Below are 25,049 nucleotides of genomic sequence, written 5' to 3'. Positions count from 1 at the left end.
TCATGAATGATATCTTTGACACTAAAAAAGACATGGTCTCAATCAATAAATTGACAAGACATTATCAATCCTTTAAGTTCAAAACACACCAAATAACTTTTGATTATAGAGGTTATGTTCATACCTAACACCTTGTTCATAGAGGAACTCAATAAGTCCTTTTAACCACCTGGTCTGTCATTTACTAGTACTGTAAGACGTACTAATCTTCATCAGCAGCTAGGCCTCGATCAAGACAACGTCCTAGTACTGTGGTATCAATATTACCACCACATAATAAGACTACTACACTAGAGAGAGAGAGAGAGACAGACAGACAGACACAGACAGACAGACAGAGAGACACAGAGAGACAGAGAGACAGAGAGAGAGACAGAGAGACAGAGACAGAGAGAGAGGTGATAACACATAGCTAAAATTGAAAACAAAAAACTATCATTTTGAGTTCATTAGAGCATGTAATATTAATGTTATGAGTTGAAAGAGTATCAGCGTAAAAATCGGTACTCACTTTTTGCCTCTTAAATCGTTCAGTTTACCAGACAAACAGGCTGTTACAAGTCAGTAGCTCCAGCTCCTTCAACTACTGCTTTCTCTATCTCTACCAATCTTAATATAGCAAGAGCTATATCGTCCTCACTACAGGGACATGAACCAGTCAAATATGACTATAGTACATTAATTTAAGATATTTTGACAGTGGAATACAAACACTTGCTTGAGAAATAGTCTATTAGTTCATTACTAGAGGCACACTGAGTTAGTGATCCGATGAAGTCTGACTATCTTTAAGATTTCACTCTATTTTAAATTAAATCTTGTCTTATATCTTTAGTTCTTTATTAATAGATTTAATCTACATTGCCATGCTGTATCATATACATGAAGTTTAACATTATATCTAAAAACTTGATATCACTCTAACAATACACTGTCATCACATTTTTCATATCAAAGAAAGTTTGAATTTAATAACCAGTCTACCTACATACCTTACCAACAATGTACGATCAACATTGCCTTAGCAGTAGCAAAAAGCAGATGGTCCCACTTTAGGTACTGCTAGCCCATCAGGCTAAAGTAGGCATAGGAGTCACTTGTACAGGATAACCAGCTTCTAATGATTTACTGAAACTAGGGACCACTGTTCAGATTCTACACCCTATAGTGTAAACACATGACAATACACATCTATAATCAACAGATAAGATCAACAACTTCAAAATCATTACTTAGGTCTATATACCAATACTATAACATCACCACCTAATTACAACTTGGTTTATTTATCACAATAAATATATGTAAACAATCCTGTTATATACTTACAATGACTTCTACATTAGGCAGTAGATGCTTTTATTACCACTGATATACCAGCTATAAGCCCCTCCTCCACCTATAGGCACCACTACAGCATCCAAGCGACTGTCTGAAGTTAAGCATCCATCTGTTCTATTATTTCTAGAGCTATTGTGCCTTGACCAGCAAGAATATGAGGATGATGATTATATCTATAACAAAGATAAGTTTTTAGTTACTGTATTGTTTGTTAAGCCCTACCACATATCTATCTATTGAAATTCTATATTATTTTTGAGATTCCATAAGCATTGGGACAGAATAAAATATGTGACATGATGAAGTATATAAACAATATCCTTACCCATTAATGTATTGTAGACCTTACCTGCTTTAGCTAAAGAAGTGGCAAAACTTCTTCGCCTATGGAAAGGAATAAACATACTTTTTAATAGTAAAAGAAGTACATATGTGTCGGAAGCGCCTCACAACACTAGCTAATTGAACCCCGTTTGGGTTAAAATAATCTTGATTTAAATAATAAGTTAAGTATAATATCCACTTATTATCCAGGCTTCCAGACTGACTAGGAACGAATGTGAATGGGTTTAAATAGTGAACTTAGCGGTGTCATGATTAAAACAAAATGATTGGTTAATGTAGCATGGGAAAATAAAATACAATGAATATGATTGGTCCTTTAAACAATGAATCTGATTGGTCCATTATTTATTGATCTAAACTTCCTCCATTTGATCTGCTAGCTCACTTTTGTCATAATATGCATGTACTGAATTGTACTTCTTCTTTAAGCCACAAAGTAAAATGTCACTATGTTTTTTGTTGGTTCATTTTACATTAGCATCATAGAAAACTTTTAGCACTAACAAAGTTTGGTGTTAACAATTGTTTAATGTGAAGGTATTATAATATGTGAACACTCTATGCATGTAATGTATGCAACCTTACATACCTCTCCTAAATCTTTGCCATGAAGTATTACAGTAGCTCCATACATTTCACACTGGGTCACTTTCATAATAGGAGCCGTTGTTGGCATCACAACAGTCACTGGAATCTTTAACAGTTTGCCATGATGGCCAAAGCTAGTGCATGATTACCAGCAGATGCAGCAGCTATAACCAATTTTACGTTGAGCCTACATGGAATTTAGCAACAAAGGTATGTAATACATAGCTGGAATATTACATTCAGTGGTCTATAGTTGCTAAGCAAACATATAGATGAAAAGCTATCATTTGTGCAATGTAAAGTGTAAAGTGTAGTCCCAAATATTACCCTAATCTTTATATACTAGACTTTGTATTTAATAATCCTTTAGTGCCATACTGTTAATTTGAAGAACAAATTTTATTATACTGGATAGTAAATAACATCAAAGGCTATACCACATTTTTATTGATATTACCAAGAGTAGTAGTAATAATAAATCATCATTATAGATTGCTGGTCATGACTAACCACTGGTAACAGTTCTAATGAGTTCCTCGCTCCTCTTTCTTTAAAGCTAAAATAACACAACAAATAATATTGATAATCATATTTAAGTATACCTTCCAGTTGGTAGTGTGAATTCTTTCTTAAAGAAGATGTTTATTCCAGTAATAGAGGACAGTTGAGGTGAAGCCTGAGAGAGAGAGAGACAAAACATAAAGCACTTTTTAAGTGTAAATTAATTTGAAACACAGAGGTAGTTGATGATAATTACTGAATGACATAATCACTATTCATATCATAAAAAAGAACAGATCAAAACTTTTCGCTAAATGTGAATAGTTATATACTACCACAAGTAGGTGAGAAAATGTGGTTAGTCTAGCAACAATAACTGATAAAACAAACCTGTAGTGGTGTCTGTTGATACCTTTACGAATTCTGTAGGCAGCTCCAGTGCAATTTCATAATGAATAGCAGCATCGTGATCCCCACTCTCTGAAGTACGACGATTAACAGAAGACCTGGCCACAGTCTCAGCAGTAACATTTCTGTCTTCAGACTCCATTTCTAGTCTTCTTCGGCTGTTTAGTGGTGTGAACTAAAAGAGAGAAACGTCTTGAAAAAGTTGCTGTGTAGGTACCCCCAAACTGAACTGTCATGTAACAAAAGGGGGAAGTCCGCCTATCCACACTCATTATGACTGTTAATGGTTAGCAAGTGCGTAGGTGTGTGGTGTCACCTAGTACTAGATTTTTTAATTCTTGTGTTTCGGTGAACATAACAATCATTAAAAATTATCAATTATTATAAAATACTAATAAATTCATCAAAAAGGAGAATTCATTCCAAGTTTTGTCTGAAAAGCTAAACGTAACTTATTTGAACACGAATAAATGTGTTTTCGAATGTGCAACTTCACCAACTCTTGTAATACAAACTGCAAATAATCCAAGTTGGTTCCAATTATCCAGATATAGAAAGGCAAACGTCTCTCAAACTCCAGATCATGCCACCTTATTCACAGCCCATGAAATTGAAATTGCTTGTGAAACAGTTAAAGAATACAATCTGTAGCATAACAACTAAAAACAAGGCAACAATGAACAGCCGCTAATATACTTGTAAAACTTTTCCAGATAGGTCTGATCGATTTTTTTGAAGAACATGAAACTAGACACACATAAGTATAAAGTAAGGAAGAAAGCAGTACAATCTTGAGCCAGCAACATAATCACTTGCTTGTTCCTGTTTTGCCATCCACGATCAAAGGAATTACTACTATCATTGAGAAAAGCAGTATTTCCAAGAAAGGATTACACGTGAAATCACTTTGCACCCTTACATAAGGTTTCAAGCGTAAGAATAGATTGACAAACAAACTAAAAACTGGAGGGAAGTATGTTACTGAAAGTATACAATATACACATGCAATGATTACGTGTCCAAACAGCTGAAGTTCTATCAGGCATTATAGTTTTCTGTCTTGCTCTTATCATCTCTAACTGAGAGAAGAGACAGTGATAAACTGGGATCACAAACAACAAAACCCAAAACTCATGGCTACCAGAAGAGGAAGTGGTAAGAAGAATAAAAAACAAAAGATAAGAAGAGATGTAATTGTCAATGAAGACCCTATTGCAAAGAGCAATGCCCTTTGTATGCAGCCTAAAACAAACGTGCTTGAATAATATAAAAGTGAATGCAAACTGATATCAGCATCTCTTTTAAGTTCTGAATATCAGAGGTAAAGGAATTAAGTATTTAGTTGCCATACCTAGTGGTGATCTTTCATCTCCACCTATAATCATTGGCATAGTTGAACAGTTATTATCCCTATTGTCATCTGGTGCAGGAAGAAAGACTTAATCTCCTCGGCCTGTTTATACAAAGGAAGGTTATCAACAATCCAAGCATGCCCATACATAATAGTCTCACCATTTTCTTGCATTATCTTCATCATTTCTTGAATGGCCTCAGGGGAACAATCAGTGAATAACGGACCAGTAGAGGAACATTGTCAACATTATGGAGATGTGCTCGAACTGTCTCTACACCTTTAGGTAGCTTTGCTTTAATATAAGCTTGAAGGTGTCGAATGCTGATGAAAGAATGGAACTAGAACTGCTCAAAGATTCCATCATCAAGTAATCATAACTATCATCTATACCAACATCAGATGAAAGTGAAATATGACAATTCCAACCAGCTTCTAAGCCAAGTTTCTCAGCAAATATCTTTCCTCTTACTTCATTTCTACAGTAAAGTGAATAATCGGATTCCACAGTTTCAAGATCTTGCACTAAAGTAACAATATCAGGCTTAGGATGATACTGAAGAGAAACCATTCCAACAAATACTTGATTAGTGAGCAAGCTCAAAGTAATGTCTGGAGTATGTGGTTTGTGATGTAAGTCATCATAACTGAATAGATGGGAATGGCTGATAGCCTCCATTGTGTAATGAGGTACATATATTCCCACTGTATTTAGTGATGATGGTATAGCACTAAGAATAAAATAGGGATATAAGCAAGTGCCACACAGTAGGATGACAAGCTCTTTCTTGTGAAGAAGTCAATTATTACTGGCTCTCTCTGCATCAGTCATTGGTTGTAAATTGTTCCCATCCCAAAAATCACTGCAACATTGGCAATAAAATTCTCCACTTCCTCTGCTGATAAGTAGATTAGCATTCCTAGGACTGATCATGACAAATTAAAGATATCAGATGAGATGGACTAAGTCACCCTGCACTGTTGTATGAGAGATCGACTTTTTGTTTTAGGCAAGGTGCTATCACTTGTGTATTCAAAGTTGGCATTTGTTATCACATGTACATTGTTCAGTAACCTGATGTTATTTAATGGATATTTTGAACACAACTATCTCATGAGCCAAGTTACAACAGCACTGGGTCTTGTACAAATATAGCTGTAAATACGGGAACATATAGATGGCAAGAGTGAGTTATTACTGCCTAAGTATGAGATGTTGCTATCAAATTGAGTCCAATAGCTTTCAAGGAGTTAAGGTATTGCTGCCAGTTAGGATCGTCAAAACTAAGTCCTGATTTATTGTAGTGTGTGTTGGTGTGATATCAAGTATCTCTGAGGTGATCTCAATTCTATCGTCCTTTGGAGATAATTAATTTTGTGGTCCTACAAAAAGCATCGTCAGATTCATGTTCATTGGTAGCTCCACAAGGAGACATATCTTTGTTGAAATCATCCCTGCTTTTCTTGTCTATCTGTGTGTTACTATTAAAAAAAAATACTTTCTCTGGAGTGGGAAATCCTCCTGTTAAAACTACTCTTTATCAACAGCCCACACACAGCTGTAAGATCACCTAGAGCATGAACCAGTTCATTACGTGGATACCTATAGGCCAGACTATGATCTTCATTATGTTAACAAAGTAATAATCAAATTATACAATCTTTCCATCTTTGATCTGTAGCATCCATTTCAGAATTGTAAAATGACAGTTAAGCTTTGCCACACCATATGCATTTGTTAAAGTCCCAAACACTGCAAACAGAGAGATACTAAAGGAACGTACAGTCAATTCAGGCCAGAGAAAGAATGATGCCTGCCATGAGAAATAATCGTTAAAAAATAGCCAACGAATTAAGTTAAAAAGTAAACATAGGATAAAAGCTGGCAGGTATTAAAAGATAGTTAATAATCTTCTTACAATGACTCTTCTGATGACAGAGAATAGATGGCGAGAGAAATAGTTGAATCTGCTTGCATTAGCAATTTTGGAAATGGTGTCTCTAAAACTTGATACCATTCTATTGAATCTTCAACAAACGTTACTTGATCTCCCTTATGAACAGGTAGTTTGTCCTGAGCTATCTCACCCATTGAATATGCTCTGGGCCAATACACAAGTGATTGACATTAACAGTTCGAACATCTTGCAGGTGAAGGAAAATCTTAAATCGACTTGAATGATATCTCCATTTACTAAAATGGTATGAGGAATATGGACTAGTTTAACCGTCTCTAAGACCCTTTACTGTGATGTGATTGCGTAATGTACATAATGGATGAGAAGGGTATGACTCGGAGGTCCAATGACATATACCATTTTCCGAAAAGTGAAGACCAAATGAGACAAGGAGCGTTCCCTGTGCCAAAAGTGGTGGTTCTAACTTCAGTACAGTTAAGAGTATGTTGAGTATTGCTACCAACTACAACATTAGTGATTGATGATTATATCAGTATTAACACCCGTCATTTTTAGAAGTAGGAGGAATAGATGCAATAAAAAATATAGAAAGGTCACAAAAAGGTAAGTGGAATTTAATAAGCTAGTAGCACATTCTTTATAATTGAACGCCAAGCATTTGATTTATAAGTACTAAGGCAATCTCTGAGATCTGATAAAAGTCTCTGGTTTGCTACTGTAGATGAAATTGACTGTGCAATAAGTGCTTCTGGTATATTATCCTATTTGAAAGAATTGAAAGTAATTAATGACAAAAAAAACACAAATGGGTGGAGCTAAATCAAACACAATGGGTGGAGCCACACCCATCTCAGAGACCTAGTTTTTGGAGATATTTGATATACAAAGGCAACACATTGTGTAAGGTGATGTCATTGATTAGGTCACAGTTTGGGGGTGGGGGTCGAAGGAGGAAATTAGTCTGACATAGCCAGATCTTCCTCTTGCTGAAGGAAGGATCTTCATTTTTATAGTTAATTTCTATGCCAGTTCAGGTGGTCAGAGAGCAAATTAACTAAGGGCTTTCTATCTAGATATAGAGTCTTAAAGAAAGTAAGAAGTTAGTCAATTTTAATTTTATTAGAAATCAATTAGGAAATTCTGCAACACGAAGTAATGGCTAATATAATATATAATCTACTACTATACTTAGTATAAAATAATAAATGGTCAACTCACCATGAGAAGAATTTAAGGCATTGGTTGCCAAGCGTTCCAATTTTGTCCTTCGTAGTGCAAGTCATCAATATTAACAGTTTAAACAGTTATTACAAATTGACTTGTTTCAGTGAGCCCCCGCCCAAAAACTGCCAAAAAGGGCGTTTTGCGACATACCAGCTGGACGTAGTTCCTCATGTCAACACCAAAAGAGAGATCAAATAGTCTTATAGTTTCCTCAACAGTCTCTAGGTGGCAGAAAATCGAGTGTCTTCTCCAGAGAGAGCTTCCATGAAAGGCTTGTTAAAGAGAAAAGAAGGCAACAGGAGTGTCATCTCTTAGCACAGCAACCCGACGAGCAAACACCGACAACAAACCAAAAATTTCTCTTTGAAAACACATACCAACTAGAACCAATAACGAAAATTCCCATCAGCAGCAGCACAAAGCCATTATCAATCAGAATTTGGAACAATACTTAAAGGATGAGTCCTATGATCCTCAAGCCAGTGCACAGATGTCTAAAACACTAGCTCAAATCATTAAAGATGGCGTGAAAGAACTTCTTTATGAGCGTTACAAAATATAGTCTGTTATAGTCACTATTGGACAGATAAGTCAAGTAGGTCTACAACAAGCAAGTCGATGTGTGTGGGATATTAATTGGGATACCTATGCTAGTGGGACTTACAAGAACAAAACTTTGTTTGGTGTAGCAACTGTATATGCTGTTTATCAAGAATAACTATGACTACACTACATATTTCATTATAAACTGACACACAACTCTTATCGTATGAAAAAGCAAACATGTTCATTATTACTTCGGTACATTTTAAAAGTATCTTCATTACAATTATGAAGTTTACAAATGACAATAGATAATTTACTATATATAGTTTTTGTCTCTCCAAGGACAGCTCTGTGGGTACTCTCACTTCAGGAAAATAACATATATGCTACTTGAAATTAGCTTGTCTTCTGAGCTGGTAGAGACAGATTACAGTCAGTCTTGTTCACTTCTTTTTTTCTCACTAGCTCTATTGTCCAGGAAGATCATCTCTTAAAACTGACAAAAGTGATTAGCAATGTCCTCTAGTGATTTTGTTAATGTACCTCTTCATTAGATGGATCCAGTGAAGACATTTTTGAAAGTTTTGTAAGGCCTAATAATGATAACAAGAATATATAAATATGGACAATACTGGAATTATTTAATATAATGAAAGTGATGAAAAATATTATAACAAATGAAACCAGATGTAGGAATAGCAAAGCCCAAAACAAATAAAACTAGGTAGAGATGAAAACACCCAATCTATACAAAAATCCCTACACATCCCTACATAAGTTGTGTAGCTAACAAAGGATTGTCGGCTACTTCAAAATAGGTAGTTTGTGTGCTTTCAGTGACATATATCTGGGGTGATTAAAAGTTTGTATGACTGGCTACTTATGTAGGGACCTTGTATGCATTAATGTATTCATCTTACCATTGTTTCTTTTATTTTTAGGAACGCCATTACTACATCATTTGTAACGATGTTTTTCATTACTTGTTCACTACATTTTGAACACTATAACTATATAAATTGAAGCATATGGTCAGATTTTATAGTACAACACTTATTAATAACTTGTAAACAACATTCCAACTGTAAAACAGGAGTCTTTGACAAGACAGTTCACTTCCCATACCATATATTCAGTCCCTTTTTCCAGCAATGAACCAGAACATAAGTACTTGTAGGAAATGAATGTCGAGGAGACATTCAGCTCAACTCCTTCGTTCAAGTACAAGCAGGCTGAGATTTACCTAGTTCTTCTAAAATACTGTACCTACTATTCAAAACTTTAAAATATAATTTTATTTTTTGCATAATTGCAGCAAGTGCTTCAATTTATTCATCTGAAAATTTAAATTGTAAAATAAAGTACTCTTATTTCAGTAGATGCCAAACAGTGTTACATGTGATAAAAGAAATGAGGATCACAGTAGGAGAGACAGCTAGCTGTTTCTTTCATACACCTATGTATACTTGGAACCCACAGAAAATTTTTCCAAATCACTATAAAATCACTAGCAAGGTCAAAACTGTAACACCCTCTAACTTTGTAAAACAGTTTTAAAAGAGAAGGTATTCCATGTCACCGATCATTGCCTTTAAGGTTAATTTACAAAGCAGAGGAAATGTTTTATAATTTTTAATTAACTTCAAGCAGTTATTATTAATAAAAGATTTTAAAATAAACTGTTGATATTGAGCTGTAACTTGCAGAAAACTAACAATTTGGATACAATTTCAAGTTATGATGTAGGAACTTCCCAAGTACTTGTAAATACTTTTCTTCTAAGAGAAGAAAAAAAGGAGAAAAATATGGATGTAGGACTATAGTTCGGGGGCAGTTCTCTGCTTTAGTAACACTTCAGGATGACATAGAAATTTTACTAGCTGTGAAAACACTCGATAATGGCAACTAAGTCTATAATAAGCCTATAAGTCAATTGTTAAAATCACATAATATTATGAAAGAATCTAGTGAAATATATTGAAGGTGGTCATTTGTTCTGGACCCATACCTACATATTAAGCATTACTGTGGCACAGCATACTTAATATATGCTTAATGATAAACAAAAAGTACGTAAATTCAATAAGAACTAACAAAATATTTTGGACTAGTGGACAATAAAGATATCATTACTTCTAAACCTAACATGTTGCATTAGAGTGAAAAATTTATAAGTTTCCAGTTAAACCAATTGACTTGTTCTGGGGCATATACATAATAAAGATGAATATAACTATAAAATCATCCTAAGAATATTTTGATGTTACTGTTGATGCTGTAAGGAACTGTATTATTGTTACGTTTGAAGACCAGGAGAGTTGCAAAGGGCTATTGAACTGCTCAAAAGCTTCCAATCCTGCTCACAGTAAATGTAACAATATTCATTGGTTGTTATGTGTATCAACAATGCCACATGAGGATTAATATAATTCCATTTGCCACTCTTGAATGTCGCACAAAACAATACAATAGAAACAATGAAAACAAACACATCCCATTACATATATACAATCACAACACATTGTCCAAAACAATCTTACCATACACTATGCGTACCAGGCAGAATAAAACTTACTAACTCCACATCTCCTAATCCAAGTTGAGTACGACCTAAAAGTTTGTCTGGCAATAGCCCATGTGGGATCTAATTTTACAGCCTTCTCTGCACACACTTGGCTTGTACAACCTCTTCTAGTTCCAACAACACCTAATGGGATCACATCAAAGGTAAGGTTGTACCTATATATACCTCTTACTCCTATACCTTGATACTTTAATTATAATATCTGCTAATCCAGATACCAATACCAGTATTGTGACTGGACATAAGTACTACCTTAAATGACCAATAACAATTATTATTACATTACACACCCAAGTGTCAGATGACCAACATGGTTATTTGATGAGTCTTGTTCATCCTATTTGCATTAAATGATATTTGAAAAGGGATAACTGTTTGAAAATTCTTTGCTGCACAAAGTTGATGGCTACATATATATCTAAAGTATAGGTATCATATAGAGTATAGTATCTTAACAGTAGATACTTCATAATGTTAATTAATATGCCTATAATATTGATAACTGCCTATATAACCCAACCCTACATCCAACACGTGTAAGATGTTGCCACTGCAGGTCAAAAACATATCAGTATAGTCTGGAGACGTACTAGCACTTAGCTTATTCAGTCGCATGTACAGCTTTAGGATTGGCAGATAAAGTAATTCGTACAGCTTGGGAAATGAAGTGCCCATTAGGCACTGTCCCTAGCCCATTTGGTTACGTACTATGCTATAACAGAACTCCACCATCCTTCTATAACAGACCTGTGATTTCATCTCATGTATCTTTGTTGAATTTGGAGCATATTGTAGAGCTTCATCCCAATATTTGATAGCTTCCCAATACCTGAAATAAAAGGAGATCACGTAATTACTTACATAATAAAGTAGATACAATTATTTATTAAAATAGTCTATAACACTTAATTTGCTTATCATCACAATACCGATGCCCTTATGAGCAGTTTTCTTGGTTATAAACACAAGCTAGCATTAAAAGTCATATCAAACTATTTGCCTTGCAGCCAAAACTGCTTGCTACAACCTTGGAAATGGTAGCTTCATCAAAGAGTATACTAAATAATATACCTCTCTGGGAGGTGTACATTGCGATTGATCGACCTAAATGGAGCAATTCTCTTTTTCCTGTTGTATATTACAGTCAAGAAAAGCCCATTTCTTCTATCGCAAGTAAAATGGAAGCATTGCTACAAGCTGCAGCTATAAACAGGTCTCAAAATACACATATCAAAATGCAAAAGACTTTAACTTCTATGGAGCAATTGAAATCAAGTAATCACAATAGTCAACATGGTAGAAGTCAGTTCATACAGTTTAGCAGTAAAATCCTAGCAGGGTTTTTAACTAGACTACAATTACTGGTGCCACACCCACATTTATTTCAAAAACTAAAACTACCATATCTTAACCTACCAAAAAAGCAAGATATCAAATTTAAAACCAACAAGACAAGTTATAACCAATGACATACGATTTCATTACCATCTGTTTCTTTACAAGTTCGCAAGATAAACTGAATTCGTTTATAAGGCTGTGGTTTTAGAATCAAGATACACTTCCTGTTAAACACTTTATTGTGTGCCATGGTTTTAATGAAGTTAAACTTACTAAATGATCTTTTGCCTATGCTATACTATAGCAGGGATGGTGCAAAAAATAAATGGGGCAATACAGCAATTAGGAAGAGAGGCTGTAGCATACATTTAAGAAGGTTGTTTTAGATCAAGAGGAGGCAAAGACTTTTTCTTGAAATTTGACAAATGATGGATTGAGATCTCTTAGCTCTTCAACAAGATCCTCTGAAAACACCAATGCTGTAGTTTGTATAACTCTCTGATTTTCTTGCAATACCTCATCTGTTAAAGCTATGTACTCCCCCAGAAATGGTAACACCATAGATCGGGAAACTTTCATGTTACAAAAAGTTTTTATGTAAAAAACTAACATGTTAAAAAAAATTCAAGCAAAGAGGCAAGTACAAAACTTATTAACCTTAACTATTTTGCCACTTGGATGAGTACAGTAGAGTTTATTAATTTTTATTCAAGGCTATCATGTATATCAAAAAATTGGGTATGTCACCATTGAGGAAGGACTACTTTGTGAACAAGAGTTCTTGATAGTAAACATAGATATGCTGTGGATGCAAAGAAGACTGGAAAAGTTGTTAGACATTTGCCAAGAAAGATCACACTTTTATTCAATTTTTCTTAGAAAAGGTAGCAATATTGAGTGTATGGTGACAGGAAAAATGATGGTATTCTACTGATATACTTCAAGGAGGCCTTGAAATTCCATGCCTTCTAATATTTAAAGGGGAAGCTAAAGATGTGGAAAATCATCAAAGATTATTAAAACATTCTTCTAATTAACTTGTATATAATGATACTTATTTGAGTAATTATAACTATATATATTATATGACAGTTATTATAATACGTCTATATGGCTGTGTTTTGAATCAGACAGTCCATAACATATCTCAAAAGAGATATATCAGTCCGTATCGACACCCTAATCACTTTAAAAACTTAATACTACGATATAACATGTGGATTATATACTATAAAAAATTCACTGTGCAATAATGTTAGTGTAATTAATTTTGTACATCGTCCAAAATTCCAACCTTTTTTTTAACAACAAAACTTTCTGTTTTACGGTAATCATTAATCTGACTTGCTGCTTCATAGCTAACTATTACTCCAGAAATAATGGCATTTAAAACTTAGTAAAAATTAACATTTAAAGCTTATTTCTTCATTTATTTTGTAAATTGTCAATATACTTGATAATATTCCTTTATTGAAAACTACACCCTATGAATAACTAATTAGCTAAAAATTTGTGTGCTGCACTTCGCATGCCAGGACAACAGTATCTTAAGTGTCATGGGGTCCTCTAATCTTACACCAGCCCTGTTAATTTCATCTAAAATGTGTGAATGAATATTCTGATACTTACTTTGAGTGGCCTGTTCAATTTACTATTATACCAAAAGAAAGGTGTCCTTACTGGTTGTGGTTACTAAATACTAGCAGTCATGGTACTGTTCTTTTAAGATAATTAAACATTGTGTAATTAATTACCTCTCTCGTTCAGCCAATAAGAACACCGTGATCTTGAAGTCTTTTGCTGGTGGCAACACTGTCCTCTAACATCATTCCTTTGCGTTTCTTTGACGCAGTCAGCCAGTCTACTTCTGTTTGATCCTCCTCTTCGTCATCAAATTTCCCACAACACAGTGGTACAAGACTGCTTTCTCCTTTTCCACTGAATGTGACACATAGCTTTAGTAAAAACTTTAAATATTTGGGTGTGGTCAAACGCGTCATAAACAAGTAGTAACGGGAATAATACAATGATGGTTAGTTTGTCTGACAATTTACTCAAACGTTAGAATAACGTAAACAACAGTTTGTCTCTGAAGTGAAAACAGATGATTCCTAGCTTTAGATGGTAATCTGACGCCGCTGTAGTGATTTTAGATAATTTTTGGCACTATTCAGTATGTTCGTACATATTCCTTCCACTTTAGCGAAATTAACCCTCTGAGTCCGACTTCATCTTGACTGCCCTTGGCCTGATAACAGATGTTGTTCAGTATATGAAAAAAGTGGAAGGTAAACAAGTGTATGATAATCTAATCTAAGTCAGCATGCACATCAATATGTTCATCACATCAGGCACTGTCATTGTATACCAATAATCCAGTATGTCAATGTTGCCTGAAATATACACAGGCATTACATAAGTAATTGTTTTATCCTTACTGCAAAGTTCTTTGCATTCACCAATTGTTTCTCAATTCATTATCAACGCATGATATTCCCTTTTCAGTTCTGTTAGAAAGTCATCTGGTGTCTCTGTATTATTGTTTTGGTTTTCTGAACGAAATTGTACTGATCCACATAACATTAGGTAAAAATGTATAAGACTTGAGGATATATATACTTTCTTACTTCTTAATGTTAATTGCCTAGTGACAAGTATTTTAACAGTCATTCTGTTTTTATCTAGATCTTCTTGGGTTTTACTGTCTTTCAATGATTAATTATGGTACTAAGCAATGCTTCCAAGCTTCCTTTCTTCTACTCACAATGCTGTAGTTTTTCATCATGACAATTTCTGTTGAATCAGAGGTAAAAAATATGATGTAATTTTTTTATTTACTAGTATCAATCTGTTCTTTTTTATGCTTAACTTTCATTTCATATTAACACAATGTCTTTTTGTTTATGACTAGTGCACAAGCTATTGAAGTAAGTAAATGTAGCAGCCAAATACAGTGGCACTCAAAAAGTTTGACCATCCATGTGTTTCTCATTAAAAATTAAAGCTTACTTATTTAGACAATGCGCAGTACCTAACAGAACATCTTACAGTTACGTCTATCAAAAGCTGTTTACACAAGAGCAATAAGCTGGTGCAAAGATATAATTTGACCTCTCTGGAACTCACTGGTGGGTTTTCACCTGGTCATGTTTTTGTCAGCTTTTTTTAAAATGTTTCCAGGCACTTTTTTGTAAGTCAAGGACTTTCAAGTTTATAACCGCTACTCTAACTGCCAATGACATTATCAAAACATACAAGAAAAGTACATGGAAGGAGGAAGATAACAAGCTAACACAAAATCTTCGTCACTAACTTTTACCCTTAGATGAAGTACAAACTTACAACCTCAGATGGAGTATGAACTAGCACCCTCAGATGGAGAATTGTATGAATGTCTTGAACCAGAGACCTCCAAACTAAATTTGTAAAAGTTGAGAAGAGAAAAATATATGTAATAGTATATAATAAAAATTATAAAATAAAGTGTATATTATTGTTGCCTCCCACTTACTCTCACCAACATAGATCCTGGACTCAAAACAAAGCTATATAAGCTATATAAATGAAAGAAAGAGTAAGAATGTGCCGTAAAATCTTTAGTTTCTTTAGTTAACCGAAATGTCCATTACAATGTACACCCTCAAATAGAGAAAGGTATGAGTGTCTTGAAGCAAACACATCCATATCTAAATGTATGTAAAAATTTGAGAAGAAAGGAAAATATGTAATAGTATATAATAAAAATTATAAAAAGGAAAAATTATTCGTATCTCTAACTTACTACAACCACACTAACATCCTGGACTCCAATGATCCTATATAAGGAAAAAATTAAGAGTAATTACGCAATGATTGCAAAACATTACATTACAATATATATACTGACAGTATATCATTTGAGAGTGCATGGTACATTCAACAGTTGTATGTTTTTGCAGTATCACAATACAAGGTTACCAAAGTACTTTTTACAGTCTTAATAGGCAACAAGAAAGAAAACATTATATACCTGATGGACTAAATAACACATCATAAGAAAATAAACAAACATCATTTTTTTTAAAATTATCACCAGGGTAAAAACGTCATCTATACAACTAATCTTTTGTAAGTGACCACAAAATAATAATAATTACTTCAAATACTTAAAACTACACAGGAATCAGATAACAAAGCTATACCTTCAGATGACTCTTCTGGCTCAAATATAGAAAATAGGTGATATTCATCCTTTTGATGAATGTTAACTATATCTGCAGCTCTGAAAAATGGTCTAACGAATTAAAACTGTTGTAGTTTATCCATTTTACAGGACCAACTTTGACCCTCCCAACATCTCCAGTTGCCACTTTTTCCTCTTCTTTAAGAATTACTTTTTCAAATGATTGTAGTAGAAACAAACAGTTATGCATGAACCTCTATAGCAGAGGAAGAATATGTAAATAGACCAATGCAACAATTGACGAATTAAAGGCATACATTGGATTTAAAATAGTCATGGGAATAATACACTACCATCTCTGTACAACGTTTGGAAAAAAAATCCTTACAGTTGTTACAGACAAATAGCAAATCGAATCTATGGAGATATTTTTATGGAAATTGGAAGATACATACACTTTGTAGATAATTCAACATTACCTCCACCAGGATAAGATGGATATGACTGACCACCTTGGAAAATTGAGACCAGTCTTAGAACACCTGTCTGAACGATTCACAGCTCTGTATAATAGAAAATGTAGTATTGATGAGGCAATGATACCATTCAAGGGACGAAGTAGTATAAAACAGTAAATTCCAATAAACTATAAAATTAGGATGAATGTCAGATTGCAAAAATGGTTTCCTATCTAAATTCCAAGTCTATGTTGGTAAAAAGAAAGAAGCTGAAATGGACTAGGGGCAAGGGTGGTAAAAGATCTTACTTGACACATACTTGAAAAAATCATTACATCTACTAGATGGTTTAAATAACAGTAATTACAAAGATACCCAATGGGTATATGCCTTAAGTGCTTGTAAAATATAGTGTCCTACTACTTCATGCTTTTCCTTAATAGTTTTCAGTCTGTTCTCATGGTTTCTGTACTTTCTTCTTCTTCTTGGAAGACCTCCTGCAGCCTGCTATCACTTGATGGATGTACAACTTGAAGTCAGCATCTTCCCTGATCAACTCCACTACTGTCTCTGTTACATTTTGGAGGTGGAGTGATTCTCATTGCAAGAGACTAGCTGATCATGAACATCAGTGACTGCTCTTCCAGGACAAACTTCTGTCTGGACATCTCCAACATATCTCTCCATCTGCTGTTCTTCGATTGAGTGTGTACCTATAACCTGGTGTATAAATGACTTAGCTCCTCTTGCTGTTGTAACAAACTCGATTGATTCAATATATTGTATGTATGAAATGGGTCCTCTTAAGTACTCTACCTTTCAAGACATCAAAGCCTTTACATTATTAGTTCTTTTTGAATAAGAATTCCATCACCTTTACTGGCCTTAATCCACTTATCTTAAACCTTTTACACTATTAGACAAGATGGGACAAAAGTCCATTTTGTTAGACAAAATTGGATTAGATGAAATGGCATGACACCGACATTAAGGGACTATCAATGTGAGTGCATGAGATAGGAGGAAGTGACAGACACTCTGACAGAGAGAAAGAGATTTTGAGAGAGAGAGATAGAGAAACTTCGAGGTGTGTGTGTTTGTATGTGAGAGGATGACATGCATGTAGGCAAATAGAGAGTGGTGAATGTAATGTAAAAGACACTCCAAGAGATAGAATAAGAGAGAGAGACTTCTAAAGTAAGGGAGATAGAGGCAGAGACAGAGAGACAAGCAGAAAAAATCTCTGTGTGAGATAGGGAATGACACACAGAGATAAAATAAATGAGAGAGAAAGAGAAACAGAGACTGATCAGGAGAGAGATGGGGAGAGTGAGAAAAACAGAAAGAGTGAGAGACTGAGAGTTGGTGTTGTATGTGTGTATGAAGAGAGAAAAGAGAGACTATAAGAGAGAGACTCTGAGAGAGGGAGGGACTATAAGATAGTGAGAGCAGAGAGAGAGAAAGAGAGAGAGAGAAAGGGAGGGAGAAAGGACAGAGAGTGAGAGAGACAGAGAGTTAGAGAGATAGAGAGACAAACTTAGGGAGATAGACTCCTATAATGTGGCAGGAGAGAGAGGTAAAGAAAAAGACTGAGAGACTCTGAGAGTGTGTACGTGTGAGAGAGACTGTGAGAGTTAAAGCTTATGAGATAGTTGGACATGTGCCTAGAAAGCTGTCTGCTCTATGCTCTCTATTCTTGAGAGCAAGAGGTTCCATAGCGTGTAAAGTCAGAAGGCAGTAAAAGGTACTCATATGACCTTCCTCAGGGAGGACTTGAAATACCTTGTACACTATTATCTTCTGGTGAGCAACTAAAATTTTAAAAATAGGACTTATTAAGGATATAATGCTAGCTGATAAAAAAATAATAAGAAAGATGCGAGTGGAGAATCAGGAGTGAAGATAAGGTGGATTATTTGAATTGTGGATCTGTTGTAATAAGAGGGAATATGTAGCATGCAAATAATGGGATGTTTCACCTGAGTAGCAGAGTATTTTATTTCCACCAATTCTTATATGCAGTCTTCTTTATGTCCTGCTACTAAAATTAATAATATTTTTGTACACTCTTCTCCAACATATATATATTATATATATCTATTAATAGCAAAATTGAAATGAGACAGTCATAACCTTACATGAGTGTTACTACATGTGGTGCATTGTATTTGTCATCATCTTTCATTAATTTAGAACAACCATATATCTTATAAAAAGGCATATATTATGTTCTCTGAGATAGAGACAAACTCCAAGATATTAGATGGAATCTAAGAGAAAAAAGACTCTGTGGGTGAGAGAGAGACTGTGAGAGAGGAAACGTTGAGAGAGAAAGAGACTGACAGACAAAAAAAGACTCCATGAGTGAGAGAGAGACTGTGAAAAGGACAGACTTTGAGACAGAGAAACTCTGAGAGAGAGAGAGACTCTAAAAGAATAGAGAGAGACTATGAGAGAGAGAGAGAGAGAGAGAGAGGTTTGTAGGGAGGCAGAAGAGAGAGAAAGATAGGGATATAATCTCTGAGTGTGAGTTCATCAGCTGTTTCAGTTTCAGTCTGTTACACTGAATTGTTTTGGAAGTTCTTGAGTTGTTCATTTCTTGTATTATTACTAATACCTTTCTTGATAATAAAGTACAATAACAAACTATTAATACAGTACTAATAGACTAGCTCAATCATTATTATCATATGATGTAATTTATTACAAAAATTAATATACATTGTTATATGCCATAAACGTGGGCATTAATTAGAATAAGAGGTGGAAAAAGATAATAGAGTTTCCGCATATTCGTTTAAAAACAAGATATAGAGAGAAAATGAGTGAGAAACACACCAAAAGTGAGAGAAGGACCGAGAGAGAGAGAGTGGGAAAGAGAGAGACTGTGAAAGAGAGAGAAAGAGACAGACACACTCTTATAGAGAGATATAGTGACAGAGAAAGAAAAAAAAAGAAAAGAGACTCTGAGGGATTAGTCCATAATGTCTAATCCCAGAATGTCTAATTCCATAATGTCTAAGAAAATGTGGAAATGTCCAAAAATGTCTAATGCTTTGATCAATTAGCACCAGAGAGTTTTTGACAGGTATTCTCTGGGATAAAAGGTAGGGTTGCCAGAAAAAGATTTCAAATATCAATCATGGAGCTTATTACAAATCAGAAAGGAGGACAATCACTACTATGGGATGGCTGTAGATTCAATTAAAACAGAAAACTAGACAATGGAACCTGCTACTGGAGATGCCACAAGAGATCATATGCTGCTAGAGTGGGACTACACTTGGTACAGATACTACAGCAAACAAAATGGACACACCCATGCAGTCAACCCTGCAACCACTCAAGTGGAGGAGATAAGAGCAAAAATTAGAAAGAGGGGAAAAAGGAGAGATGACCCCTGTTCCAACTCTGTACAATGAGGGCACTAGTAGAAACTCAGCACACAGCCAGACTGCTCAGATGTTGCCCCAAACTTTACCTACCTACTCTCATTCAAATCATCCATGTACAGAAGTAGACAAAAGAGGCTCCCTCTACTCCCTAAAACAAGAGCTGAGATCGATCTGACTGGTGATTGGGTGAATACACTATCTGGAGAGAGATTTCTGCTTCAAAAATGAGAGCTCCAGCAATCGCATTTTGATCTTTTCTACAGATGCCATGCTCTATTTCCTTTGTGATCTTGATGCGATATATGTTGATGGAAAATTCCAGGTCTGCCCTAGCATGTTTATACAACTTTTCACCATCATTGCATTTGTCCATGGCCAGCAGTTTCCTCTGGTTTATGCCTTGCTACCATCCAAGACCCGAGCAGATTACAACAGGATGTTTACATACCTCAAGGAAGAATCATTTTTATCTAGTTTAAGCCATTGTGTAGTTTCTTTTGATTACTAACTTGTGCTGAACTCTTTATAGATACACTTAGATTAAGGGGACACTATGTTAACATTAAATTAACACTAGTTAGACATTTTGGGACACTTCCACATTTTCTTTAGGCATTATAAGATTAGACATTATGGGACGAACCCACTCTTAGGATGAGAGAAAGAAAGAGGCACTGGGAATTTGAGAGAGAGAGACACAGAGACTCTGAGTGCATGTTAGTGAGAGAGAGGGTCTGACTGAGAGAAAAAGATTCTGAGAGAGAAAGAGACTTTGAGAGAGAGAAAGAGAAAGAGAGAAGGTAGAGAGAGTGACTGTAAGAGAGATACTCCGAGAGAGACTCCTAAAGTAAGGAAGAGAGAGTGAAAAGAGAAAACATTTAAGATACTTTAAGAAGGTATGTATGTGTGAGAAAGACTCTGAGAGTGAGACGCTATGAAAGAGTGAAAGATATAGGTGTGTGTGTGTGTGTGTGTGTGTGTGTAGAAAAGAAGAGACTGCTAGAGAGAGTGATTGTAAGAGAGATACTCCGAGAGAGACTCCTAAAGTAAGGAAGAGAGTGAAAGAGAAAAGAAAATTTAAGAGACTTTAAGTAGGTATGTATGTGGTGAGAAAGACTCTGAGAGTGAGACACTATGAAAGAGTGAAAGATATATATGTGTGTGTGTGTGTGGTGTAGAAAGAGAGACTGAAAGACACCAAGAGAGCAGAAATGTGTGGGTGGGTGTTTAGAGACACACAGACTTAGAGTGAGAAACTATGATAGAGAAGAAGAGAAAGAGAGAGGACAGAGACTGACAGACTCTAAAGAGAGTGTGCAGAGAGAGAGAGAGAGAAAGAAAGACTCTGTGAGTGAAACACAATGAGAGAGAGAGAAAAAGACTCTAAAAGAGTGTGAGACAGAGAGAGATAGAGAAAGATAAATATAAAGAGCAATAGATAGGGAGGGAGAGAAACCAATATACTTGAGTAGTCTAACTATTGTCAATATTAAAATAATGTGATATATACAGCTGATCAATGTGCCTCCTGTCTTACACAGTCTTCCTCAATACTATAAGATATGATGTAATTAGTAAAAGAGGGTGTGGTCTCACAACATAGAGGTTGCAGAAGCATAACTAACAAGTAATTAATTATTAATAAGCTCCACCCATTGACTTAAAGTGTAAGAATTCTTCAAGTTTATTGTTTGTTTTTTTTAAACCAATCATAAATTTTGCAGGGGATTATCGGTAGGGTCTCCCTCACCATACGTATACGTAGCCATACAAACTATCATTTAAGAATCTTCTATCTCTTGACCTAGTTTACCAAATCTTCCATTGAGAAGACCAACCCCTATAATTAAGTACAATTAATTAGTATTACTTACTGGTCACTGCAGTCCTCAGAGTGGCAAGCTCATTAGCTGTCTCAGTTTAAAATGATCCATAACGGATAATTTTCTGTATAATTAATAATTTCGTGTATAATAAGTTAAAAGAATGAGAGTGTATTTTGTTCTGTCAAGGTACTACAAGAATAAGAGAAGCGAGAGACTCTGAAAAAAACTAGATTGAGAGATACCGAGTGTGAGAGAGAGACTCCTAATGTGAGGGAGAAGAGACAGAGAGCAAGAAAGACTGAGATACATGAGTGTGAATGAGAAAAAAGAGAGAGAGAAAAGGAGTTAAAGGAACTGGGAGTAGGGGTGTTATGAGAAAGTGGAAAAAAAAAAAAGGTAGCCTCTGACAGTGATACTCTATGAGATAGAGAGAGAGAGAGACAAGAGAAAGAAAAAACAGGAAAAGACTCTGAATCTGTGCGGTGTGTGAGAGAGAAAGAGGGACAGAGAGACAAAGAGAAAATAAGAGAGAAAGAAAGAGAAATAGAGACTGATAAAGAGAGAGAGGGAGACTCTGAAAGAAAGAGAGAGAGAAATAGACTCAGGAAGGAGACAGAGAGAGAGACTGACAGACTCTGAGAGTGTGTCACTAGAATAAAACACAACAATACTGTATCATTATCCCTGTATTATTGATTAAGTATAGGTCAAATATGTTCTTACATATTGGGTATCAAGGATTGTTCCAACTAAACTGTAGATTTACTGATGCAGGGTAGGGGGACAATAGCTAACACATATCATGGCAATGAAAGGTGACATATCCTTGGCTAATCTAGCTATGTTAAATTTGACAGTAAAGTTAATTATATGTCATATTTTTGTCATATTTGCTTAAATCATTAAAACAATATTGCATGAAAACCATCACTGTTATATATCATTTAATTCTGAACTGCTACCATTATTAACCAAGCTCAATGCTAGGGAAGTTGGATCATGTCATCAAACATTTAAATCAGACCTTAATGATGAAGGCAAGTACTCATTCCCAAATACTTATACCCTTGATGTCTTAAAAACAGACAAACATGTAAGTTACCTCTCGACTATTCATGCTAAGCTTCACCAACAGTCTATGATTTCCTCTCCAACTCAATTTACAAAAAGTACTTATCAATTAATCTTCAAAAAAAAACAAATTTCTTGCTTCAACTAAGACCTGAACACTTTTTGTTGCTCTTGCACATTGGGATGTAACGATCTTTGACCATTTCCTACTCCTTTGTATAACCAATTAGAACGCAACAGTAGCTTTCGTCCTGTAAAGATAACATCACTTTGGTTCTGTTTCTTTCAGTGTTGGAGATGAGGTTTCAAACTTACCAATAGCTGTTTGTTCGTGGTATCTCCCCCATCAACAATTTGGTAGGATAGGTAAGCCTGTGCAGATTGGGTGTGCTGACAAATTTGAAAATCCAAGTTATTAGTGTTTTGTTCCTATTCACTTAATAAAGCAGCGTTGTTCAGAATTCAAAGAGATCTGTATCCATGACGAATGGTTGCTACAACTTATACCTCTTATAGAGTGAAGAAATCTTTGTTCTCTTAAATAATAATGTATTTTTCACACTTGTGCTCAGACAAAATTTTCATGTATTAGTACTATAGCACATCTTAGCATTAATTAATGTAATAAATTAAATTCAATAATATTCATACCTCATGATCTATATATTAACCAAATGTGACCTATCTATCCATTATCCTACAGCTACTAATAGGTGACAGATTTGACACATTATAGGTAACAAATTATTTCTGATATCATTAGCTGACCAAAAACAGATGACATATACTGCATCAAGGATAGGTACAGTAAATCTCCAGATAAACTCAAGAGGGACTAACTATCGAGGGTTCATTTCCAATAAGCAAAATTTTCAGGATAGTTGGCTTTTTGTCTAGTGTGTGTATATGTTAGTGTGTAAGAGGCACTCTAACAGTGATAAAAACTATGAGAGAGAGAGAGAGAGAGTAAGAGAAAGAAAGAGATATAGACAGAGACAAAAGAGACAGAGAAAGAGAGACAGGGAAAGACTCTGACAGTCTCTGTGTATGGGTGAGAGAAAGGGACGGAGGGTACAGAGAGAAAATATGTGAAAGAAAGAGATATACAAATAATAAGGAGAGAGACACATTTTTAAAATGAGAGAATGAGAGACATAGAAACTCCGAGAGTGATATAGAGAGATAATCCTATTGCGAGGGGTGAGAGAGACAAGGAGAAAGACTGACAGAATCTAAGAGTGTGTGTGTAAATGAGAGAGACACTCTGACAGAGAAACACTATGAAAGAGAGAGAGTTAATCTGAAAGATAGTGGGAGAGTGAGGGAGGACTTCTGTTGTGAGGGAGGATAGAGAGAAAGAGAGAGAGAGAGAGAGAATGAATGAGAGACTGTATGAATGTTTCTGTGACAGAGAAAGTGAAAGTGAGAGAGAGAGAAAAGAGTGAGAGAATGTGAGTATGAGTGTGCTAGAGAAAGGCTTTTTGTGGTGATACTGTATGAGAGAGAGATACACACATAGTAAACACATACAGACAGATTGAGACTCTGAGAGTGTGTGTGTGTGTGTGTGTGTGTGTGTGTGTGTGTGTGTGTGTGGAGAGAGATAGAGAAACTCTGAGGATGTTTGTGTTTGTATGTGAGAGGATGACATGCATGTAGGGAAATATAGAGACTGTGTGAGTGGGAGAACGTAAAAGAGAGACACTCCAAGAGATAGACTGTGAGAGAGAGAGATCCTAAAATAAGAGAGACATAGGCACAGAAAGATAGCCAAGCAGAAACTCTGAGAAAATCTGCGTGTGAGATAGGCAGAAAGAGAAATAGAGACTGATCAGGAGAGAGATTGTGAGAGTGAGAAAAAGAGAGAGAGAGAGATAGATAGAAAGAAAATGAGGAGTCTAATCACATAGAAAGTAGAGAGTCAAAAGAATTACGGAGATTGCTTCGGAAACCTAATGTTCAGGTCTACTATATGCACAACTTTTTGATATT

The 25,049-nt window shown here is 35.2% G+C and overlaps 1 pseudogene; it reads right to left on the bottom strand.

Moving 5' to 3' along the window:
* Positions 1 to 161: 161 nt before the first annotated feature.
* On the bottom strand, positions 162 to 3,325 carry LOC121391833 (annotated as a pseudogene).
* Positions 3,326 to 25,049: the final 21,724 nt, after the last annotated feature.

The sequence above is a fragment of the Gigantopelta aegis genome, unplaced genomic scaffold, assembly GCF_016097555.1.
Source record: "Gigantopelta aegis isolate Gae_Host unplaced genomic scaffold, Gae_host_genome ctg2996_pilon_pilon, whole genome shotgun sequence".
NCBI classification, from domain to species: Eukaryota; Metazoa; Mollusca; class Gastropoda; order Neomphalida; family Peltospiridae; genus Gigantopelta; species Gigantopelta aegis.
This window is presented reverse-complemented; position numbering and strand designations above follow the sequence as displayed.